The sequence below is a fragment of the Mesoplodon mirus genome (genome assembly GCF_964341445.2).
Source record: "Mesoplodon mirus genome assembly, chromosome: 11".
NCBI lineage: Eukaryota > Metazoa > Chordata > Mammalia > Artiodactyla > Ziphiidae > Mesoplodon > Mesoplodon mirus.
Window position 1 is genome coordinate 61,493,437 of NC_138987.1, and position 26,132 is coordinate 61,519,568.

General features: G+C 39.2%; 1 protein-coding gene across 16 annotated transcripts in view; it reads right to left on the minus strand.

The window, feature by feature from the left end:
• Positions 1-26,132, minus strand: part of R3HDM2 (R3H domain containing 2) — a 156,334-nt gene that overhangs the window by 71,518 nt on the left and 58,684 nt on the right. The window contains exon 1 of one of the 16 annotated variants that reach the window (XM_082634541.1): positions 21,441-21,595. The exons of the other annotated variants lie outside the window; for them this stretch is intronic. The gene's annotated coding sequence lies outside the window, so the exon portion shown is untranslated. Of the gene's footprint in view, positions 1-21,440; positions 21,596-26,132 lie in introns of those variants that run through there. 16 annotated transcript variants of the gene reach the window in all.

The window sequence follows — 26,132 nt, forward strand, 5'->3', positions numbered from 1 at the left end:
TGTATATTTGTGTTTGTCTGTACATGCCGAGAGAGAAAGAGAGAGAGAGAGAGACCCCTAGAGCAACCAGTTAAAAAACTATACAAAAAGATAATCAAAACCTTAAAGATAAATTTAAATGATTAAAATGAAATACTACAAAATGTTCAAATGACTCAAAAGGCAGGAAGAGGGAATCATCAGAGTTAAAAAATAGAAACAGCAAAGAAAAAACAAGTTAGATGTAGATCTAAATCTAAAATATCAATAATTACATTAAATGTAAATAGTCTAAAAATGCCAATTAAAAGAGAGAGATTGTCCAAATAACTTAGAAAGTCACTTCAAATATAATGATATAGGTGAATTAAAAGCAAACAGAATAAAGTATTCTGTATGATACTTTAATAGTGGATACATGACATACACTTGTCAAAACCCAGCGTACTGTACAAGACAAAGAGTGAAACCTAACTTAAACTACAGACTTTAGTTAATAATAATAATAATGCATCAATATTGGCTCATCAATTGCAACACATGTACCACAGTAATGTAAAATGTTAAGTAACGGGGGAAACTGTGTGTGTATTGGTGAAGGGTGGCATATGGGAACTCTGGTACCTTCTGCTCAATTTTTCTGTAAACTTAAAACTGTTCTAAATAATAGTCTATTAGTTTAAATTTTAAAAGATTGAAAAAGATACACTATACAAACACTAGGCAAAAAAAAGCTGGAAGGACTAAATTAATATTAGACAAAGAAGACTTCTGAGCAAAGAAATTACCAGGGATAAAGAAGAGCATTACATAATGATAAAAAGGGACAATTCACCAAGACGACAGCAATTCTAAATGTCTATGCACCTCACAACAGAACTTCATAATACACAAAATAAGAACTGAAATGAAAAACAGACATGCACAATTACAATTGTATATTTCAACACTCCTCTTTTAGGAATAGATAAAACCATTAGGTCAAAAATTAGCAAGGATACAGAAGAACTGAACAACATTGTCGAACAACAGGATCTAGGTGACATTTATAGAACACTCCAACTAAAAACATTAATGCACATTCTTTTCAAGTGCTCATGGAACATTCACCAAGATAGACCATATATGCTGAATCATATAACAACTTGAACAAATTTTTAAAAACTGATATAATCCGAAGTATCTCCTCTGACCATAATGGAAATTAGAAATCAATAACAAATATATGACATGTTCATCTACAAACACTTGGAAATTAAACAACATACTTTAAATAATCCATGGGTCAAAGAGGTAGTCTCTAGAGAAACTGGAAAATATTCTGAACTGAACAAAAATGTAAATAAAACATATCAAAATGTGTGGGATGCAAACTTAAGAAGTACTTAGAGGGAAATATTGTTATATTAGAAAAATAGTGTAATGTGCTGAATATTTGTGTCCCTCCAAAATTCAAATGCTGAAACTCTAACCCAGTGTGGCTATATATGGAATGAGGCCCCTAAGGAAGGAATTAGGGTTAAACAAGATCATACAGACAGGACCCTGATCCAAAAGGATCAGTGCCCTTATAGAAGAGACACTAGAGAGTTTGCTCTTTCTCTGCTGGCATGCACAAGAAGACGTCATGTGAGCACACAGCTAGAGGGCAGCTGCCCACAAACCATGACTAGAGGCCCCAGAATGAACCTACCTTTCTGGTATATTGATCTTGGACTTTCCAGCCTCCAGAATGGTGAGAAATAATTTTTTGCTGTTTAAGCCACCCATTCTGTGGTATTTTGTTATGGCAGCCTGAGCTGACTAATACAAGTAGAAAGGTCTCATATCAATAATCTAACTTTCTACCTTAAGAAACTAAAAAAAAAAAAAAAATCAAAATAAACTCAATGTAATCAGAATGAAGTTAATAATAAAAAGCACAAATCAATGACACTGAAAACGGGGTGGGGGGGATCAATGAAACCAAAAGCTGGTTCTTTGAAAAGATCAGTAAAATTGACAAATCTCTAGCAACACTGACAAAAAAGAAAAGGAAGAAAACACATATAACAGGAATGAAAAAAAAGAAAAGATATCACTACAGATCCTGCAGGCATTAAAAAGATAATATGGGAGTATACACACAACTTTAAACACAATAAATTCAATTGCTTAGTTGAAAGAGACCACTTCCTTGGAAACCACAAATTATCAAAAGTCACCCAAGATGAATTAGATAACTTGAATAGTCCCATAACTATTAAAGAAATCTACAGGTCCAGATATTTTCTCTGGTAAATTTTAACACACTTGCAGAAGAAACAGTACCAATTCTATATAATCTCTTCAGAAAACAGAAGAGAAGGAAACACCTCCCAACTCACTTTATGAGGCCAATGTTACCCTGATATCCAAACCAGGCAACAATATTACAAGAAAATGATGTAGAGACATAGAGAACAGACTTGTGGTTGCCATGAGGGAGAGGGTTGGGGGACGGATGGAGTGGGAGGTTGGGGTTAGCAGATGTAAGCTATTACATACAGAATGGATAAACAACAAGGTCCTACTGTATAGCACAGAGAACCATTCTCAATATCCTATGATAAACCATAATGGAAAAGAATATTAAAAAAAGAATGTGGGCTTCCCTGGTGGCGCAGTGGTTAAGAGTCCGCCTGCCGATGCAGGGGACACGGGTTCGTGCCCCGGTCCCGGAAGATCCCGCATGCCGCGGAGCGGCTGGGCCCGTGAGCCATGGCCGCAGAGCCTGCGGTCCGGAGCCTGTGCTCTGCAACGGGAGAGGCCGCAACAGTGAGAGGCCCGCGTACCGCAAAAAAAAAAAAAAAAAAAAAAGAATGTGTATGTGTGTGTGTATACATATGTATACCTGAATCACTCTGCTGTACAGCAGAAATAAACACAACATTGTAAATCAACTATACTTCAATTAAAAGAAGTTTTTAATATTAAAAAAATTACAAGAAAGCTATAGGCCAATATCCTCACAAAGATGCTAAATATCTCCATAAAATATGAGCAAATGAAATTCAGTGAAACATAAAAAGGACAATGCATGACAACCAAGTGGAGTTTATTCTGAGAATGCAAAGCTGGCTCAGTTTTTTTTTTTTTTTGGCTGCACTGGGTCTTAGTTATGACACTCGGGATCTTTGCTGTGGCGTGCGGGATCTTTTTTTTTTTTTTTTTTTTTTTAGTTGTGGCATGAGGGATCTTTTAGTTGCAGCATGCAGGATCTAGTTCCTTGACCAGGGATCAAACCCATCCCCCCTGCATTGGGAGCACGGAGTCTTAACCGGTGGACCACCAGGTAAGTCCTGTTGGTTCAGTTTTTGAAAAGCAGTCAATGTAATCTACTTTATATTGAGTCAAAAGAAGAAAAAACATGATCATTTCAACCAATGCAGAAAAGCATTTGACAAAATTCAATACCCACTCATAATAAAAACTCTCAACAAACTAGGAATAGAAGGAAATTTCCTCAGTCTGATAAAGGGCATCCATAACAAACCTACAGACTGACGCCTTCTCCCTAAGATCAGAAAAAAGGCAAGGTTGTCCACTACCACCACTACTATTCAAAATCATACTGAAAGTCCCAGCTAGTACAATAAGCCAAGAAAAAGAAATAAAAGGCACACAGATTGGCAAGGAAGAAATAAAACTGCTTCACAGACAACATATAAGGAATCTACCAAAAAGAAAAAAAAACCCACCTAGAAGTAGTAAATGTGTTTAGAAGGATCACAGGACATAAAGTCAACACTGCCAAATCAATGAAATTTCCATATACTAGCAATGAATGACTTAAAACCAGAACTTAAAAAACAATATCATTTATGATTGCTGTCACCCAAAATTAAATACTTAGGTATATAATTAACCAAACATGGCCAGGGTTTGTATACTGAAAACTACAAAACACTGAAGAAAGAAACGAAGACCTAAATAAATGGGGAGACACACCATTTTCACAGACTGGAAGATTCAACACAGCAAAGATGTCAATTCTTCCCAAATTGATCTATGGATTTAGTACAGGTCTACTCAAAATCCCAGCAAGATTCTTTGTAGATACAGACAAACTACTTCTAACATGTATATGGAAAGGCAAAGAAGCAAAATAGCCAAAACAATTTTGAAGAACAAAGTTGTAGGAATTATATTACCAATCTTAAGACTTACTATAAAGTTACAGTAATCAAGATAGTACAGAATTGGTGAAGGGAAGAATACACGACAAATAGAAAAAAAAGTCCAGAAACAGATCCATACAAACATACCAACTGGTTTTTAACAAAGATGCAAAGGCAGTTTAACGGAGAAAGGACAGTCTTTTCAACAAATGGTATAGAAGCCACTGGACATCCATATGCAAAAATAAATGAATATTGACCTAAACTGTATACTTACACACAAAAATGAACTCAAAATGGATTGTTGATCAAAATGTAAAATGCAAAACTTTAAATGTTTAGAAGAACACATAGGAGCAGTAAATCTTTGTGGCCTGAGATTAGGCAAAGGGTTCTTTTTTTTTTTTTTTTTTTGCTTTATAACAAATTTAATCAGTTATACATATACATATGTTTCCCTATCCCCTCCCTTTTGCGTCTCCCTCCCACCCTCCCTATCCCACCCCTCCAGGCGGTCACAAAGCACCAAGCTGATCTCCCTGTGCTATGCGGCTGCTTCCCACTAGCTATCTACCTTACGTTTGGTAGTGTATATATGTCCATGCCGCTCTTTCACTTTGTCACAGCTTACCCTTCCCCCTCCAGGCAAAGGGTTCTTAAATAAGATACCAAAAGCACAATCCAAAAAAGAAAAAAACTGACAAGTCAGACTTTATCAAAATTAAAAACTTTTGTTCTGCAAAAGACACTGCTAAAATAAAAAAGACAAGCTACCAGATGGAAGAAAACATATGCAAATTATGTATCCAACAAATGATTCGTATTCAGAATATATAAAGAACTCTCAAAACTCAATGATAAGAAAATAACCCAACTTTAAAATGCATAAAGGTTTTCAATATAAAATACTGATACTCCTGGTGAAGATACGGGGCATCTGGAACTCTCATACACTGGTATAGCCACTCTGGATAACAGTTTGGTAGTTTCTTATACAGTTAAAATAAACCTACCATATGACTCAGCAATCCTACTCCTATTTAACTTAGAGAAAAGAAAACTTACATCCATACAAAACCTGTATAAGAATTTTTTTTGTTCTTTTTAAAATTTTTGGCTGCGTTGGGTCTCAGCTGCTGTACGTGGGATCCTTTGTTGCGGCATGCGGGATCCACCGCTCCAGCGCGCACACTTCTCTCTAGTTGTGGGCTCGGGCTCCAGAGCACGTGGGCTCAGTAGTTGCGGTGCACGGGCTTAGTTGCCCCACGGCATGTGGGATCTTAGTTTCCTGACCAGGGGTCGAACCAGCATCCCCTGCATTGCAAGATGGATTCTTAACCACTGGACCACCAGGGAAGTCCCTAGTCCAACTTCAATAATAACAACAACAAAAAAAGTGTGTTGACTGGGTACTGAAATCATGGTGGTTCATTAGACCATTCTCTAGTTTTTTGTTTTATTTATTTTTGTATCTTCTTTGTTTTGACACACTCCCCTTTGCTTTTTTTTTTTTTAATAAATTAATTTATTTACTTTTGGCTGCGTTGGGTCTTCGTCGCTGCACACGGGCTTTCTCTAGTTGCAGAAAGCGGGGGCTACTCTTCCCTATGGTGCGCAGGCTTCTTATTGCAGTGGCTTCTCTTTGTTGCGGAGCACAGGCTCTAGGCATACAGGCTTCAGTAGTTGTGGCACCACGGGCTTCAGTAGTTGTGGCTCGCAGGCTTAGTTGCTCCACTGCAAGTGGGATCCTCCCGGACCAGGGCTCAAACCCGTGTCCCCTGAATTGGCAGGTGGATTCTTAACCACTGCGCCACCAGTGAAGCCCCTTTTTTTAAAAATTTATTTATTTTTTGGCTGTGTTGGGTCTTCATTGCTGCATGTGGGTTTTTCTCTCTAGTTGCGGCGAGCGGGGGCTGCTCTGTTACGGTGCACGGGCTTCTCATTGTGGTGACTTCTCTTGTTGTGGAGCATGGGCACTAGGCACGCGGGCTTCAACAATTGCAGCACGCGGGCTCAGTAGTTGTGGCGCATGGGTTTAGTTGCTCCAAGGCATGTGGGATCTTCCCAGACCAGGGCTCGAACCCGTGTCCCCTGCACAGGCAGGCGGATCCTTATCCACTGTGGCGCCAGGGAAGTCCCCAGTCATACTTTTTTAAGATTAGTCATGCTAAAAATAGTTATGTGGTGGTATCTTGTGATTCTAATTTGCATTTCCCTAATGACTCAAGTTGAACATTTTTTTAAATTAATTAATTAATTTATTTATTTATTTTGGCGGTACGCGGGCCTCTCACTGTTGTGGCCTCTCCCGTTGCGGAGCACAGGCTCTGGACGCGCAGGCTCAGCGGCCATGGCTCACGGGCCCAGCCGCTCCGCGGCATGTGGGATCTTCCCGGACCGGGGCACGAACCTGTGTCCCCCGCATCGGCAGGCAGACTCTCAACCACTGCGCCACCAGGGAAGCCCTCTTGCCTGTTTTTTACTTGGGTTGTCTTATTGTTGAGTTATGAGAGTTCTTCATATATTCTGTATACAAGTACTTTCTTAGAGATGAGATCAATGTGTTCAGGGTGGTATGGCCGTAGACAAGTACTTTCCTTTTCTTTTTTTTTTTTGGCTGCGTTGGGCCTTAGTCGCAGCACGCAGGATCTTTGTTGCAGCATGTGGGAGTTGTGGCGTGCGGGCTTCTCTCTAGTTTGCGGCGTGCGAGTTTTTCCTCTCTCTAGTTGTGATGCATGGGCTCCAGGGCGTGTGGGCTGTGTAGTTTTCGGCACGCAGGCTCTCTAGTTGAGGGGCGTGGGCTCAGTAGTTGTGGCGTGCAGGCTTAGTTGCCCCGCAGCACGTGAGATCTTCCCGGATCAGGGCTCAAACCTGCGTCCCCTGCATTGGAAGGTGGATTTTTACCACTGGACCACCAGGAAAGTCCCAGTACTTTCTTAAACTTATATTTTCTGTCAGTCTGTGACTTGTCCTTTCATTTTCTTTACCATTGTCTTTAAAAGAGAAATTTTATTTTGATGAAATAAAACTTACCAAATTTTTAATACTTTGTGTTCATCTTATGAAATCTTTGCCTAATCTATGAAAACAATGATTTTCTCAGATGTTTTCTTCTAGAATTTAATAGTTTTAGCCCTTACATATAAGTCTATAATCCATTTTGAGTTAATTTTTTGATGGTGTCAATTACGGTTAGAGGTTTTTTATGTTGTTTTTTTTTTAATGTGGTGAAAGGTAGCAGAATTTGCCACCCCCCAAAGTACCACTTCTAAGGATTATTTTGAGGAGAAGGCAATTGAAAAGCAGATGCAAGAAAAGCTCTCCGCCCTCCCTGTTTTTGCCTAAAAGCAGGAGTTAAATTTACAAAGGTGTCCTCCTCCCCTCTCTACCAGGAAAGACAAAAGTTAATCACATGCGGGCTTCCCTGGTGGCGCGGTGGTTGAGAGTCCGCCTACCGATGCAGGGGACACGAGTTCGTGCCCCGGTCCCGGAAGATCCCACATGCCACGGAGCGGCTGGTCCCGTGAGCCATGGCCGCTGAGCCTGCGCGTCCGGAGCCTGTGCTCCGCAACGGGAGAGGCCACAACAGTGAGAGGCCCGCGTACCGCAAAAAAAAAAAAAAAAAAAAAAAAAAAAAGTTAATCACATGAGACAACCCTTACCAGTCTGGAGATGGCACCAGAGGACTCTACAAAACAATCTTCACTAACTGGTGTTTGCTTTCCCACAATTTGCCACCCCCAGAGACTCAAGGTCCTTTTCCTTTGTCTTGTCAATTCTCTAAAAATTTATTGTTCCTTTGTTAAGCTATATAAACCTAAGTTCTAACTGAACCTTTGAGTTACTCATTCAAGAGCTTCTCCCACGTATATATGAGATACACATGTTAATGAACATGTTTTTCTCTTGTTAATATGTCTTTTGTTAAAGAGAACCACTGAGAACCTACAAGAGTAGAAGGAAAAAAGATTTTTCCTCCCTTACAATGGTTATCTAATTATTTAAGGACTACTTACTAAAAAGATACCCTTTCCCCACTGAAATGCTTTGGGAACTATCAAAACTCAACTGACCATAGAAGTGTGCATCTGTTTCTGGACTTCTATATTCTTCCATTGATCTATATGTCTACTTTAACGCCAATACTACACTATCTTAATTACTAAACCTTTATAATAAGTCTTGAGATCAGGTAGTAAAAGTCCTCCAATTTGGATCTTAATTTTCAAATTTCTTTTGTCTATTTTAGACCCTTTGTGTTTCCAGGTTAAGTTTTAGAGTCAGCCTATCAATTGACTGGGATTGTGTTGAATCTACAGATCTGGGAAGAACTGAAATCTCAACAATATTGAGTCTGATCCATAAGCAGTGTTTTGTATTTTTCAGTATACATCTATCACATGTGTCTTGTTAAATTAAGCCCTAAGAATTTCATATTTTTATGTTATTTGTAAATGGTATGTTTCATCCACTTCAATTCAGATTGCTCTTCCAAGTATATAAAGATACAATTTTCATATACTGACTTTGTATCCTACAACCATCCTAAATTTAATTTAATTCCTTATGATTTCCTATATACATGATGATGTCCTCTGCAGTGGGAAAACAGTTCTATTGCACTGGCGAGAATCACCAGTACTATGTTGAAAAGAAGTGGTGAAAGCAAACATTCACACCTTGTTCTTGTTCTTAGGAGCAAAGAATTCAGTATTTCGTCATTAAGTAGAGTATTAACTGCAGGTTCTTCAAAGATGCCTTCCCTGGTGGTCCAGTGGTTAAGAATCTGCCTTCCAATGCAGGGGACGTGGGTTCAATCCCTGGTCGGGGAACTAAGATCCCACATGCCACGAGGCAACTGAGCCTGCACACTCTGCAGCCCGTGCGCCACAACTAGAGAGAAGCCCGCACACCGCCGCAACGAAGATCCTGCGTGCCGCAACTAAGACCCAACGCAGCCACGTAAGTAAATTAAAAAAATATTCTTTTTAAAAAAGATGCCGTCTATCATATTGAGGAAGTTCCCTTCTAATCTGTTGAATTTTTAACACAAATGGAAGTTGAGTTATCTCAAATGCTTTTCCTATCTCTTTTCAGATAAGCGTATGTTATTTTCTTTTTTGGTCTATTAATACAGTGAATGACATTGTTTGAATTTTGAATGCAAAACCAACCTTTAATTGCTGGGATAAACCCTACTTGGTCATACTGTATTGTCATTTTTATAAATTGTTGGCTTCAATTTACTAAAATTTTGCATCTATGTTCATAACAGATGTTAGTCTGTAGTTTTCTTATGTCTTTGGTTTCGGTATCAGGGTAAAGTTTGGCTCAAAAAATGAGCTGGGAAGTATTCCCTCCTCATCTGAGTTTTTCAAAAGTTTCTGTAGAAATGGTACATAAATTCTTCCTTAAATTGTTGGTAGACCTCAGCAGTGAAGCCCTCTCCTCCTGGAGCTTCCTCTGTGGAAAAGTTTTAAACTACAATTCAATTTCTCTAATAAATATCAGGTTATTTGTTTCTTTTTGATTGAGCTTTAGCAATTTATGTCTTTTAAGGAACTTGTCCATTTAATCTAAATTGTCAAATTTACTGGCATAGAATGATTTGTGGTATTCATTATTACCTTTTTTTTTTTTTTTTTTTTTGTGGTACGTGGGCCTCTCACTGTTGTGGCCTCTCCCATTGCGGAGTACAGGCTCCGGACGCGCAGGCTCAACGGCCATGGCTCACGGGCCCAGCTGCTCCGCGGCATGTGGGATCTTCCCGGACCTGGACACGAACCCGTGTCCCCGGCATCGGCAGGCGGACTCTCAACCACTGTGCCACCAGGGAAGCCCTCATTATTATCTTTATAACGGCTGTAGAAACATCAGTAATGTCCCATCTCTCATTTGTGATATTGGTAACGTGCTCTCTCTTCCTTTTCTAAGTCTGGCTAGAAGTTTATCAATTTTGTTAATTGTTTTAAAAAAAACAGCTTTTGAATTCATTGATATTCTCTATTTGTTTTCTGATTTTTTTTTTTTTTTTGGCTGCATTGGGTCTTCGTTGCTGCACATGGGCTTTCTCTAGTTGCAGTGAGCAGGGGCTACTCTTCATTGCGGTGCGTTTCTCTTGCTACAGAGCACGGGCTCTAGGCACGCAGGCTTCAGTAGTTGCAGCATGGGCCCTAGAGCGTGTGGGCTTCAGTAGTTGCAGCACATGGGATTCAGTAGCTGCAGCACATGGGATTCAGTAGTTGTGGCTCATGGGCTTAGTCGCTCAGCAGCATGTGGGATCTTCCCTGACCAGGGATTGAACCTGTGACCCCTGCATTGGCAGGCAGATCCTCAACCACTGCGCCACCAGGGAAGTCCGTGTTTCCTGATTTTTTGCTATGATCTTTACAATTTCCTTTCCTCTGCTTAATTGGAGTTAAGTTTGCTTTTCTAATTTCTTAAAGTGGAAGCTTCGGTCAGTGATTTTAGATCTTTTACTTTCTAATATAAGCATTTAATGCTATAAATTTCCTTCTAAGTACTGCATCCCACAAATTTTGCTATGTCATGTTCTCACTTTCATTCTTTAAAATTTTTTTTCTAATTTCTCCTGTTCTTCTTTGAAGTATATCTAATTCAGTGTCTAATTTCCAAATATTTGGGAATTTGCCAGATATTTTTCTATTACTGATGTCTAATTTACTCCCTTTATGATAATGTATTCTGTATAATTTAAATCATAAATTTATTGAAACTACTTTTATGGCTCAGAATATGGTCTACCTTAGTAAACATTATGTGAACACTAGAAAAGAATATGTATCATGATGTTGTTGGGTGGAGTGTTCTATAAATGTCAACTAGGTCAAGTTATTTACTGATTTTTTGTCTAACTGTTCTATCAATTATTGAGAGAGTAGTGTTGAAATACCCAACCATACCAGTGAATTCTCTATTTTTCCTTTCAGTTTTATTACTTTTGCTTTATGTATTTTGAAGTTGTTATTGAATGCATAAATATTTGCAGTTGTTAGTCCTCTTGAAGAACTGATCCTCTTTCCATCATGAAATACCCCTCTATATCCATGGTAATATCCTTGTTCTGAAACCTACTTTGTCTAATATTAATATAGTAACTCCTGCTTTCTTCTGATTACTGTATGCATAATATATCTTCTCCCATCCATGTACTTTTAGTCTGTGTCTTTAAATATATTTAAAGTGGGTTTCTTGTAGATAGCACCCAACCAGGTCTTGCTTTTAAATGAAATCTAATAATTTCCACCTATTAATTATAGTGTTTAGGTCATTTGCATTTAATGTGATTATTGATATTGTTGGATTAAAATCAACCATCTTGCTTTTTGTATTCTATTTGTCCAGTCTGTTCATCTTCCCCTTTTGGACATCTTTTATATTAATTAAGCATTTTTATGATTCAGTTTTATCTCCTTTACTGGCTTATTAACTATACCTCTCTGCTTTCTTTTTAAAAGTGTTTTTTTTTAGGATTTAGGGTATACATCTTCAACTTATCACAGTGTACCGTCAAGTAATATACCACTTTGCATGCTGTAAGAACCTTAGAACAGGGCTTCCCTGGTGGCGCAGTGGTTGAGAGTCCGCCTGCCGATGCAGGGGACACGGGTTCGTGCCCCGATCCCGGAAGATCCCACATGCCGCGGAGCGGCTGGGCCCGCGAGCCATGGCCGCGGAGCCTGTGTGTCCGGAGCCTGTGCTCCGCAACGGGAGAGGCCACAGCAGTGAGAGGCCCGCGTACAGAAAAAAAAAAAAAAAAAAAAAAAAAAAAGAACCTTAGAACAGTATACTTCTATTTCACTTCTCCCAATCTTTTGGGCAATTGCTGTCATACGTTTTATTTCTACATGTCATAAATCCCACAACACAGTTTTATTATTTGTTTTAAATAGCCAATTATCTTTTAAGTGGCCTTTTTCAAATATGAGAACTCTAATTTAATTTTCTACATAGATTTCTGATCCTCTTCATTCTCTCACATAGATCTAAATTTCCAACTAGCATATTTTTCTCCTGCCTTTAACATTTCTTATAGTGGTAGTTTGATGGTGATTACTTCTATCAGCTCTTGCATATTTTTAAAAGGCTTTATTTCATCTTCATTATTTGTATTTTGTATAATTCATATAGCATACAATTCACCCATTTAAAATGCACAATTCAATGGCTTTTAGTATATTTAGAGTTGTGCTTCCATCGCCAAAATCAATTTTAGAACATTTTACCACCCCAAAAAGAAACCCCTATATGCATCATTAATAACTCCCCATTTTCTCCCAATACCTGGCCCTAAGCAACCATGAATGTACCTTCTGACTCTGGAGATTTGCCCATTCTGCACACATTCCTCTTCAATTTTCTGGGTTTTTTTTTTTTTTTTTTTTTTTGGCTGCATTGGGTCTTTGTTGCTGCGCACGGGCTCTCTCTAGTTGTGGCGAGTGGGGGCTACTCTTTGTTGTGGTGCACAGGCTTCTCATTGCGGTGGCTTCTCTTGTTGCGGAGCACGGTCTCTAGGCGCGCGGGCTTCAGTAGTTGTGGCATGCAGGCTCAGTAGTTGTGGCTCACGGGCTCTAGAGTGCAGGCTCAGTAGTTAGTGGCGCACGGGCTTAGTTGCTCCGCAGCATGTAGGATCTTCCCAGACCAGGGCTCGAACCCATGTCCCCTGCATTGGCAGGTGGATTCTTAACCACTGCGCCACCAGGGAAGTCCATCCTCTTCAATTTTGAAAGGTATTTTCACTGCATATACAATTTAAGGTTTACAGGTTTTTTTCATTTAGGAATCTGTTATCACTCCAAAGGTTTACACGTTTTTTTCATTTAGAAATTTGTTATCACTCCCATATCTTATAGCGTCCAATGGTTCTGATGAAAACTTTGCCGTATTTCTTACCTTATTAGTCTGCTAGAGCTGACATAAAAAAACACCACAGACTAGGTGGCTTAAACAATAGAAATCTGTTTTCCCACAGTCTGGAAGCTAGAACTCCAAAATCAAGATGTCAGCAGGTTTGGTTTCTCCTCCTAAGGCCTCTCTCTTTGGCTTGCAGATGGCCACCTTCTCACTGTGTCCTCGGATGGTCTTTCCTCTGTGCCTCCATGCCCCTGATGTCCCTCTGAGTGCCCATATTTCCTCTTCTTATAAGGACGCCAGTCAGACTGGATTAGGGCCCTTTCTTTAAAGGTCCTTTCTCCAAATACAGTCACATTCTGAGGTGCTGTGGTTAGAGCTACAACATACAAATTTGGGGGATATAATTCAGCCCATAACACCTCTGTGTATAGTGTTTTGGGAGGGGTTTGTTTTTGGTTTTGTTCCTGTCTGCTTTGAAGACTCTCTCTTCACTAGTTTTTTGTTTTTTGTTTTTTTTGCGGTACGCGGGCCTCTCACTGTTGCGGCCTCTCCTGCTGCGGAGCACAGGCTCCGGACGCGCAGGCTCAGCGGCTATGGCTCACGGGCCCAGCCGCTCCGCGGCATGTGGGATCTTCCCGGACCGGGGCACGAACTCGTGTCCCCTGAATCAGCAGGCAGACTCTCAACCACTGCGCCACCAGGGAGGCCCTCTCTTCACTAGTTTTGAGCAATTTGACTAAGGTGTGCCTTGGTACAGCTCTCTTCGTGATTCTTCTGTTTTGGGTTCTCATTGAACCAAGCAGCTCAAAGAACCCAAAACAAAAAAATCATGAAGAGAGCTATACCAAAGCATATCATAATCAAATTGCTTAAAATCAGTGAAAACCTTAAATGAGCTTTTTGGATCTGTGAGTTTATATTTTTCAATAAATTTAGAAAACATACAGCCATTATTTTTCAAATATTTTTTCTGTGCCCACTCTGCTCCCACATTCCTGAGACTCCAATTATATGTATTCTTAGGCTCTCTGATGTTGTCCCACCATTCACGTATTATTCTCTTTTCCCTGTATATCTATACTTTCAATCTTTTTCTTATGTTTCATTTTGGATGCTTCTATTGCTGTCTTCAAGTTCACTAATTTTTTTCTTCTGCAATGACTATCTGCTATTAATCCTGTCCACTGTATTTTTCATTTCTGCCATTGCAATTTTCATCTTCAGGAGTTTTGAGTTATTTTTATATCTTCCCTGTCTCTACTTAACACGCGCAATCTTTCCTCTAGCTTGTTGAACCTATGGAATAGTTAAAGCAGCTACAGTATCCTTGTCTAAGTTTGTCATCTATTATTTCTATTGACTGGTTTTTTCCTCAATATTTACTATACTCTCTGCTTCTTTGTATGGCCTGACAATTTGTGATTGGATGCCAAACATTGTAAATTTTGCATTGTTAGCTGCTAGAGTTTTTCTTTAAATTTCTTTAACTTTGAGCTTTGTTCAACTAATCAGTGACTTGAAAACAGTCTGATCCTCTGAAGCCTACTTTTCTACTTTGTTAGGAAAATCCTTTAAACTGTGGCTAATTTGGCACCATTACTAAGGCAATACCCTTCTGAGGACTCCACTCAAATGTCCCAGATGTCAGACAGAGCAGCTTCTGTGCTGGCTAGTGGAAACAAAATATTCATGGTCCTGTATTCCAGTTCCAACTAATGCTTTCTAATGATCTTTTTCTGGCCTTGGGTTAGTTTCCTCATTAATCATGAACTGACACTCAGCTAAAGAGTCTAAGGCAGTAAAAATCCAATAGAACTTTCAGTGGTGATGAAATCATGGCTACTGAGCATTTGAAATGTGGTTAATGCACCTGAGGAACTGAATTTTTATTTAAATATCCACATGTGGTTAGTAGCTACTGTACTGGACCATGAAGGTTTAGGGGAAACCTCTGCAAATCTCTGTTGCTCTCTTTCCTATGAAGCCCTCTGCCCACAAATTCTAGCTGCCTTGGCTTCCCCGAACTTTTACCTCTGTCTCCTCAATTCAGGGAGACTGCCAGCTCTGTTTGGGTATCCCTTCCCATCCTAGCTGCTGTAGCCTGGAAACTTTCTTTAGGTGGAATGTGGGGCCATGATAGGGCTCAACTTGTTTGTTTTTCCCTTCTTTCAGGTGTCACTGTTCTCTGCTACCCTTTGTCCAATATCTGAAAGCAGTTTCTAAAATACATTTTGTGGGCTTCCCTGGTGGCGCAGTTGCTGAGAGTCCCCCTGCCGATGCAGGGGACATGGGTTCGTGCCCCGGTCCGGGAAGATCCCACATGCCGTGGAGCGGCTGGGCCCGTGAGTCATGGCCGCTGAGCCTGCGCGTCCGGAGCCTGTGCTCCGCAACGGGAGAGGTCACAGCAGTGAGAGGCCCGCGTACCGCAAAAAAAAATAATAATAATACATTTTGTACAGTTATTTATTTGTTTAAGGCAGGGGCATAAATCAACTTCTTGTTATTCCACCATGACCAGAAGTACAAGTTCTTTTGCACTGAGTTTTTAACTTTGAATTGTATTTTTTTACTTCTAAAATATTTAATGGCTTATTTTACAAACGAACCAGTGTTGCTTTTTTCCTCTTCTTTGTTAATCATGGTTTTTATTCACACTCCTATTTCATTAAAAATACTTATTTTGCATTCTATAGCAAATAATCCCAATATCTGAAGTTTCTGTGGGTCTGGATCAATTGTTTCTGCTGACACTTGCTCATAGTGACTTGTTTACTTGTGATATTATTATTATTAGCTCATATTTGTTGGTAATCTATCTCTGGGAATTCTTGGAAGCTAGGGTTGAGGTACGTTCCACCAGAGATGATCTGAATTTGCTTCTCTCAGGTGCCTGGGAGCTCTATCAACTTGCACCTACTTTTTAAAAAAATTCAATTTATATATATCTAACTTTTTGACCAGAAAATAAATTTATGTGGTTCAAAAAATTTAAACTAGGGACTTCCATGGCGGTACAGTGGTTAGGACTCCGTGCTTCCATTGCAAGGGGCATGCAAGCATCAAGGGCATGGCTTGATCCCTGGTCGGGGAACTAAGATCCCACGTGTCATGCAGCCAAAAAAAAAAAAAAAATTAAAACTTTAAACTAGTTCCCTTCCCCTTTTTCTTGGTTGGGCCTAAGGCACAGTATGTCGTAAAGAATTTAACCTTGCCCCAAAAGAACTCTGGTTTTTGCCTTTAGAACACTGGAAGTAATCCTAAGCTGCTGCAATGTCCTGCTTGATAAGAGTCTTTGTTCACCGGGGGGCCTTGAGCTGTGCCAGATAGCTTAACAATGTGATTTATGGTGGGGACTTTGTACAATACTTTGTCACATAGTATTAACTCCATCTGACGAGGGGCTGGAGACTGAGGTTGACTACATAGGCCATCAACCACATCTATGGGATGATGGAGTCTCAGTAAAAACTCTGGACACCAAGGCTTGGGTGAGCTTCTTGGATAGGCAGTAGTCTATGTGTATTGTCACGCATCATTGCCAGGAAGAGTTAATGCTGTCCATGACTCCACTGGGAGAGGACAACCACAAGCTCAGCATTTGGAACCCTCCTGGACTCTGCATCATGCGTCTCTTTTATTGGCTGATTTTAATCTTCATCCTTCTGCTGAAATAAACCATAACTTTGAGTGGAACACCTTTTAGTGAGTTCTGCGAGTCCTTCTAGCAAATTATTGAACCCAAGAGTGGTCCTGGGGACCCCCAAACTCTGAAATTGGTGCCAGAAGTAAGGGCAGGCTTGGAGGCCATTCCCTAACTCTGCACACAGCAGCGCTGGGACTGAGAATTCAGCTGATGTGGCTGTGGTGGGGCTAAGAAGGCAGGATAAGTGGTCAGGAGATTGATTTCATATAGAAGGGTTAAGCAAATAAGTATCCTCAAGTAGCTTTCCTCCTAGTCTTCACCCAGGAACTTTCAAGCTACTAGATCTCACTCTCCTACCCCCTACCCCTACCCTAGCACCTTAACACCATCAAATGATCTAAGAAGTGTCAGGAAAATGAAACATAGCACCACTTCTTAAAAGGTCAGGGACCCTAGATCTGAAATAAGATTTCTAAGGTAAACTCAGCTCTCATGCAAAGTGTCATGGGGGGGCTGGAAATGAGGTTAACAGCCCTGCAGATAATATGCAATTCTGGGTTTGAATGTCACCTAAAGGACTTTCACAGTAAACTAATACAAACTCAAATCTATTAAGAAGGTACAGCTATACCACAGGACTGTCAGGGATAGACTTTTTGCTCAGGTAAGCCACCCTTCTAGCATGCCAGTAATAAGTAGGCTCTAACTTCATTATGCAGACAAAACTTGGATGGCTATTTCAGAAACCAAGCATGTCTTTTGGACATGCAGTCTGTAATCTGTGTCATTTAAGTCTCCAAAATATAATTCCAAGTAAGACTGTAAAGTCTTATGTATTCTTACCATTATAAAAGATACAAAAGGGCTTCCCTGGTGGTGCAGTGGTTGGGAGTCCGCCTGCTGATGCAGGGGACACGGGTTCGCGCCCCGGTCCGGGAGGATCCCACATGCCGCAGAGCGGCTGGGCCCGTGAGCCATGGCTGCTGAGCCTGCGTGTCCGGAGCCTGTGCTCCACAACGGGAGAGGCCACAACAGTGAGAGGCCCACGTACAGGAAAAAAAAAAAAAAAAAACAAGATACAAAAGAGAGAATATCCAATACTTAGGATCCCTCTTTTCCTATATTGATACTATTATCCAATGAGATTGCCTCATGTTAAGGCAGGTGGCTGTCTACTACATGCCGAGAGCAGTAGGAACAGTTCATCAGATTTCTTCTATGGAAAACAAGACACTTGCTCTTGCTCTTACAATTGAAATCTGGAATTTAAAAATATGTATGTGAAATTTAAAACCAAAAGAATTCAAAATAATTAGAAAAATAAGTCCATTCATCTCTGATTCCCCCCTAAGATTAGACCTCCTGGAGTTCAGGGACTATACTTTACATTATCAGTAACTTGAAAATAGAAGCCCCAATAACTACAAAAACTAGGAGTACATACAAATTAATAAGAGTTGGGTAGTTTGAACCATGGAAAGTTTCCTAAAGAACATAGTTTTGCACTAGATTTTTCAAGAAATCATGGAAATGTAATGCTAAAGAAGAGAGTCAGGATAACTTGGAGGAGAGCAAAAGCACAAGGGGAAGGACAGTAAATTTAGTTTAGTTCAACTTGGCTGACACAGTCCAAAGAAAGGAGTTTAGTGAAATGTCAGGAAAACAGTCAGTGAGTGGGGCTGTCCTTAGGTCCTGCTGAGATATGTGGGATTTATGCAACTGAGAACCACTATCACAGGGTAGTGAAATGATAATGATAAAAACTGGAATCACTGAGCAGTGAGATACCAGTTTCTCAGCCAGTAGCACTGACCAAAAGCAGCAACAGAAGGCCAAAATGCTTGTTCTGGTTCAAAATATAAAAGCATTTCATCATTACTCCAAGAATGGGAACCAAATCTATACCATTACTTTTTTAAAAAAGGTACAAGCAAACTCAGAGATGGACAATAGGGCAGTGGGGACAAACAAGATTACTCTTCTGCCCAGGTGAGTGACAGCCACCTACTTCTGCCTACAATGATATGAAAGGGGAAAACATTTTTAAAAGTAAAGAATATACATATAGTAGTGTGCTCATACATCAGAGAAAAAAAAAGATGCAGGAGAAAACACTGGATGGAGACAAAAGAGAAACATCAGTTCTGATGCACTGGAAAATAGAAAAGGGAAGAAATATTCAAAATAATTGCCTCACTCTTAGATTTGCCATCCTTTTTCCAAGCCTACAATCTGTAAGACGGTGAAAGAACAGGCAATGAGAAGAAATATTCCCAAACAAAATAAACAAATTCCCCAAAACCCATACCCCAAGACCAGAGAATTTCAAAGTGCCCTAAGTATCTGGGTCATATTTATAACTAAATTTGAATCTTGATTTAATGCTGTGCTTCTTGTAGGCATTCCTCCCTCATCTTTCCTGAAAATACAACTATAAAAACATAAAACAAGCTTCATCACAAAAATCAGCATAACAATCTCTACCTTTGAGCAGAGACTAAAGAAAGAACTTTGCATACCTTCTATCTTTCCCACTGCTGCCAAAACAAAATAACAATAATCTAAAAGCCTGAATGATCTTACAATGTATCACAGATTGTGGCCTGTTCCCACACTGCCTTGCAGCCTTGAGAGGATGGACCAGTGGGATTTAACATGAACCAAATCTGTCAACCAAGTTGAAGACAGACACATGGGTTCTAATGAGCAGTGGTGAAAAAACATACTGCTCCATTCAACTCCAAACAATGACAAATAATTCAGGAAAAGAGCTCCCCCAATACAGAGCACAGCAGCAAGACTTAAAAATAGACTATAAAGCCTAAATGGAGGAGTTGGGAGTCAGAGAAAATAGATGTATGTCAACAAATTCCCAAGCCCTTTGCAATACAGGATGCTGCTGAAACTGTCACTCAAAACAGATCCAGAATTCTAATTTGTTTTTTCAAAAAACAAGTATTTTTCAGGAACTTGGCAAATTTGGTAACAAGAAAGGTAATAAACAATAGTACTATTTGGTAACAGTAGGTATCATAAAAAAAGCAAATCCAAATGACATAGGGAAGACATGCTTTTTAGAAAAAAATTATAAGGGGGGGTTAAAATTCTATTTTTCACACCACTATATTCTAGGTCTAACATCAATTTAGACTTACTAATTATGCTTCTAGCATTGAGGGTACATAGCACTCAAGATTTTACTATTCAATTTTCCACCCCTAACAGAGCTGATTACGCAACACATGCAAACATAAGATTCTCACCTGTTAACAAAAAGGGTACCTTGAAAACTGAACAGAAGCCATGATTATGTTCTTTCCATATTTAAATTAAACTCCAAGTCTGATAAAATCGATGAATTTGGGACTTCCCTGGCGGTCCAGTGGTTAGGACACAGCACTTTCACTACTGAGGCCCTGGGTTCCATCACTGGTGGGGGAACTAAGATCCCGCGGACAAAAAAAAAAAACGACAAATTTATACTTAGATGAGGATAGTCCAAGGTCATGGGTTCCTGTGGATTGTGCAGGTTTCAACCTACTCAAGAATGCTTCAAGTATGGGGTCTGATGAATAGTATGGCTGGACAGTCATCCTTAAAACTGGTGTCCTGAGGACTATAAGAATGATCAGAACCCAGATGTATTCCACAAAATGAACAATCTGTGTGATGAAAATATAACATTCTACATCCAAACTTCATTCCCTCACAGCCACCAAAATATACATCACTCTTTTCCTAATTCTGAGATCAATTTCAGACAACTGAAAATTTTAAGACTATGTAATGATGCCTAATCTACCTTTAACGTATGATATAAAATACAACAGAAACCATAATCTAGTCCTTTTATAAATGCTTCATTCTAACTAAGCAAAACAAACAGTACTGAAGAAATTCTTGTTCAGTGTAAATTCCAGCCCAAAACATAAACAGACCAATATGCTCCTGCCTCACCCATCTTTAGAAGAAAAATTGTATATGTCTCTTCATAACTGTGCCATTCAACTTAAACTACAGAAAGACCAGAATGCACTTGGAACAGATGAAGTTTGTTTGTTTGTTTCAATTCTTTTCTGTTTTTTTTTTTGGCCTTGCGGCATGTGGGATCCTAGTTCCCTGACCAGGGATCGAACCCATGCCCCCTGCAGTGGAAGGGTGGAGTCCTAACCACTGGAGGGCCGGGGAAGTCCCCCTTTTTTTTTTTTTTTTTGTGGTACGCGGGCCTCTCACTGTTGTGGCCTCTCCCGTTGCGGAGCACAGGCTCCGGACGCGCAGGCTCAGCGGCCATGACTCACAGGCCCAGCCGCCCCGCGGCATGTGGGATCCTCCCGGACTGGGGCACGAACTCGTGTCCCCTGCATCGGCAGGCGGACTCTCAACCACTGCGCCACCAGGGAAGCCCCCCCTTTTTTCAATTCTTAAATTCTCTAGTGTCTAAGAGTAAACACTAAATAGTATTTTCAAAGGAGAAACAGACTGGCTCACTGAAAACATGATCCATCTGAAGCACTTCTCCAAGCATGACATAACATAGTCAGACTAGCTGTTTTCCATCCCTGCTCCACTCAGCAGACAGTAAGCCATCACGTCCTTTCTCTGTAAATCCACATTTTCTTACTGTTGACAAAGGACAGTATGGTCAAATGTACCTGGGTTTGAGTCCTGGTGCTAGTACCACCCTTGGCTGTGGTAAAGAAAGCCTATTCTGGGTCTTGCACTTTAGACAGATCCACTCTGACCCTCTTCTGACCTGTCTATCCCCTCAGGGTAAGATGTTCATGGGACCAAGGGGCCATACCTACCTGAAGCCCCCGACTCTGTCACACGCAACTATATTCTCTGGATTCTAGAATGCTCCGCCCAAGAAGTCCCAAGCTCACTTCCAGGGCCTTCAGTGGATCTCTTCTCAAACTCTGTTTTCGACAGGCAGTACTCATTGTTGTTCACATTGCATGGTCTGAATGGTGGGCAAGGGACAGATAATGAGAGGGGTGTAGATGGAGACTAGACCTAGAGGGTATCCCTGTACTATCCCATCCTACCTCAGAACTTTGGGGAGTCCAGGAATTGTGGCCTTCTAGGTCATTATGAAAATATATCTAAGCAGGAGGAAAGAATTTTTTTCTAACAGTTGTTTTTAAAATCCTGTTTTATAACTTAAATATCTAGACACATGGAATATGTGCTTCCATTCATGCTTTTGCCCTGGGACTTAAAACTGTTAGGAGCAGGTCTGCCTAGCTATATCACACACCAGCTATGTGATCTCAGAGCAGTTATCACCTCTGTAAGCCTCACTTTACTGACCTGTAGAATAAGCAAGTTAAAATCTCCTTCACAGGATTTTAATGCAATTAAATAATGTTCAAAATTATTTTTCAGGGTGCCTGATGCACAGCAAATCTGTGACAAACTGAAACTATTATTTATTATATGGTCTTCTATCACTCTTCTCCCTAGTATGGGTAATGTAGGTACTGAGAGGACAAAGAAGTAGAGCCAATTTCCGAGAAACTACAACCGAAACACAGCCATCTGTAAGTCTCATTTTAAGGAATTCTGCATTAATTCCATGGAAGTCTGATGGCATTGATTATTTTTCTTATAACCATTTCTCCCACTAAAATGTAAGCTCCATTTTTCTAACTACACAGGGAGATGAATGCTAACAAAACTTATTGTGGTAACCATTTCTCAATATATGTGTCAAGTCATTGTGCAGTACACCTTAAATTTATACAGAGCTATATGTCAATTGTGTCTCGATAAACCAGGGAAAAAATGTAAGATCTTTAAGGGCAGGGATTTTTCCTTTTCTTTTCATTGCTATATCCCTTACTCTCAGATAGTTCCTGGCACAACGAATAAACCATTGTTAATAAACCATTAACTACAAAAAGCAAGTATGGAGTGGTTATCTGATACCCCAACATCAATATCATATGTAAGCAAGCCTGGTATAAACAGAAAGTGGATTATTTATATATGGCTACTTCACTTAGCTGCTCCCTCTAATTTCAGAACAGTTTCCTTAAAAATGAAATTAATTGAAACATTAGAGTATGTCTTTAATGTAAGGACATTTTTGCTCTCTTCAACTTTGATTCCTTACCTGCCTGCACAGAGATACTAATAATACTCAGTAATTTCACACATAATCCTACCAGAGAGGATAATTCAATTAACTAAATTATACTGAAGCTCTTGTTTTAGGCTCCAAATATGATGGGATATAATAGAAAGATATCCAAAAGAGCAGGTTAGGGAAAAGGCACCTTTCTGCATGTCTCTCACGCTTTTATCCACAACCCCACTGAATCTGGCATAGGTCGATCCTATCAACTCTTAAGAGCTTCAAAGCCAGTCTACAAACCATATCCTACACCCCATCATGTTCTCAAAAACATTATTATGGTTTTTAAATTTTCTTAAATCAATCCATTTATCTCTCTGATGAATGCTCATTTTCAAACTAAGGGTTAGAACATTGTAGCAGAAGTATATAATCTTCTATTCTGAAACAGATTGAAACAACTTTGAAAACATACATAACACTTTCAGATAGACAGAATGATGGCTGGTAAAAAGATACCTCAGCAGCATATCCTGCATAACTGAAAATTAAAAGTGTGTCAACAAGGGGGACCTGTTGTGGCTGTGCTTTCTGATTCACACAAATCCCCAAACTAGGCTGGGTGCTTATTTTAATAAAATCATATCCTCCACATTGGTCTGATTCCATCTACAACATAAAGCATCACCTTAAAGAAAAACTACTTTTGGTGACTTCAAAATACTATTAGCAAAAGACAAGTATGATATTCCTGGATACTGGCTAAAGAAACTCGCAATAGCCCTAAATTCCATGACTGAACTTAGATTAACGTAACTCCTCGCTAAACTAAATTCAAAGCTTTCTTTAAAAAAAAAAGAAAGACACAAAAGCCAAAAAGTTCCAACACATCCTATTCTAGACTAAAAATACAAAGCTATAAATGTCTAGACATGCCTCAAGGTGTGTAATTACTAAAGCTAATTAGCATTCTCAAAATTAAACATCCACAGCAATGCTTAAGAGATGGGGGGAGGGCAGATGTATCTAACAAAGAAAACAGGATTCTGGAAGTAACCAATGTAACTTGCTAGGAGAACAAAAATGATTATCAGCTTCCTAAGTCTCAACTAAAATGTGAAAGTTTTTGTTGCTATTATTCACTGGGAAAGTAGGAATTCATTGGGCAGAAAGCTCAGAACTATGATATTAATTTTGTAATAATGATAACATTGAAAGATCCTTTCATTTGTACTAAAAAGATGGTGTTTTAAAAGAAAACACATTTAAAAAAATCTATAGTAAATCATCTTTTTCTATAAGATGACAACACTAGAGTTGTGCCATATAATTTTACCTCTAATCCTCACTTACCTTTATCCTAACAAAGACTATAAATATGGGATCCTGGGTAAAAAAGATTCAGTATTCTGCACAGTATAGTTTTTAGAGATTTGATTTCCCCACCTGCCACTTACAAGCTGTGTGATCTTGGATAAGTTACTTAACCTCTTGGTGCCTCAGTTTCCCTTATCTGTAAAACAAAGGTTAATAATAACTATCTCATGGGGTTGTAAATATTAAAGTGAGTTAATATACAGGTAAAGTGCTTAGATACATGGAAAATATTTTAAATAAATGTTAGCTATTATTTTGTTGTTGTTATTTAGTCTCCTCTAAACCAATACAAGATCAGGGATACTATTTTTTAAATTTGGAAGAATTAATATAGAAGTATTATTATCTGTTTTATAGTTTCTCTGAAACTGAGGGCTTTGCTTACATAGAATGAACAGAATAAGTAGGTCCAGAGTGACATTAGGTTTTAAGGCCCTCAACATGCATTTTCCTTTTAGAAATAAATATTCTGGGATGCAGACTAATTTTCCTGTGCCAGAGGAATGAAGTTCCCTTCCTGTACCTACCAGGAAAATCAATGGTGCAGGAGACAAATAAGTAAATTCTAATATGTTAAATGCTAGCTAGAGCTGCTCACAAGGTTAAATGGAAATAGAAGGAACAGTCATCTAAATCACACTGGAGGAAAGGCTTCCAGAAGGAGGGGATGCTTAAGTCTAATAATCCTCAAGGACAAACAGTATTTAGCCAAATAGAGAAGTGGAGAAACAGACTTAGATTCCATATTCAACAAGTGGATGATTTGAGGAAAGTTACTTCATCTCTTTAAATCCCAGTTTCCTCATCTACAAAATAAAATGGTAAAAGTACTTCTTTTGGAAGACTGTGTAAAGATTAAATGAGATAATATATGTAAAGTACTTAGAACAGTGCCAGGAACATAGTGTGAACCCAACAGTATCATTAACACAGATGTATGGGTCACCATGATGCTTTCTCAGAACTGCAAGTATTGCGTAAAGAAAGCTATAGTATAATGGAGAAGAAGCTAGAGGTTAGTGGAAACAGGATCATAAAACATCTTGTGTACTAACTAAAGCAATGGGAAACTTGTAAAGGACTTTCAGAAAGTAGTTATATGATATTTCTATTTTAGAAAGATTACTTTTGCTACAATGTGGATGGGTTAGAAAGAAGATAAAATAGAAGCAGAGATACAAAGTAGGGAAAAGATGAGATAAGCATTCTGGCTGTAGAATGAGGGGACTCTGACCCAAGAGGCATTAAGGAGGTAGAATCATTAAGACTTGGTGACACAGGAGATATGTGTGATGGTTGGGAGAAGAGAAGTCTAAGAGAACACTCAGGCAACCAGAGAGAAAAGGAGTTACCAAAGTGTGGCCTGGGACCCCTGGGAATTTCCAAGACTTTTTCATGGGATACGCAAGGTCAAAACCATTTTTATAATAATGTTAAGACCTTATTCACCCTTTTCACTCTTATGCCCTCAAAGATACACAAGAACATTTTCCAGAAGCTACATGACATGTAATATCACAACTAATTGAATGAAAGGCAGATACAAGAATTCATCTGTATTCTATTAACCCCAACACTAAATTATTTGCAAAAATTAAAAACAATGACACATTTCTCATAAATTTTGTTGCTGTTGTTACGGGAAAAAAATTTTTTTAAACTCACTTTTACGTTAACATGTAATGGATTTATTATCATTTTTAAATGAATTAATGTTTTTTAAATTTCTCAGTTTTAATTTCTAATACATTAACATTGATAGTTATAACCTACATAAAACAAAAGCTCTTTTGGAGGCCTCAGTAACTTCTAAGAGTACAAAGAAATTATGATACCAAAAAGTTTGAGAACAATTGGGGTAGACATTTCCACCACTGAGATACGAACACTGAAGGAGAAACCAGTTTGGAAGAAAAAAAGATAAAGTTCTGTTTAAAACATGGTAAATGTGATGTGCCCACAAGCTGACATAATCAAAGTGCCCAACAGGCAGTTACACTGATGGAACTGGATATCTAGACCACCAAACTGTGACAGAAGTCGA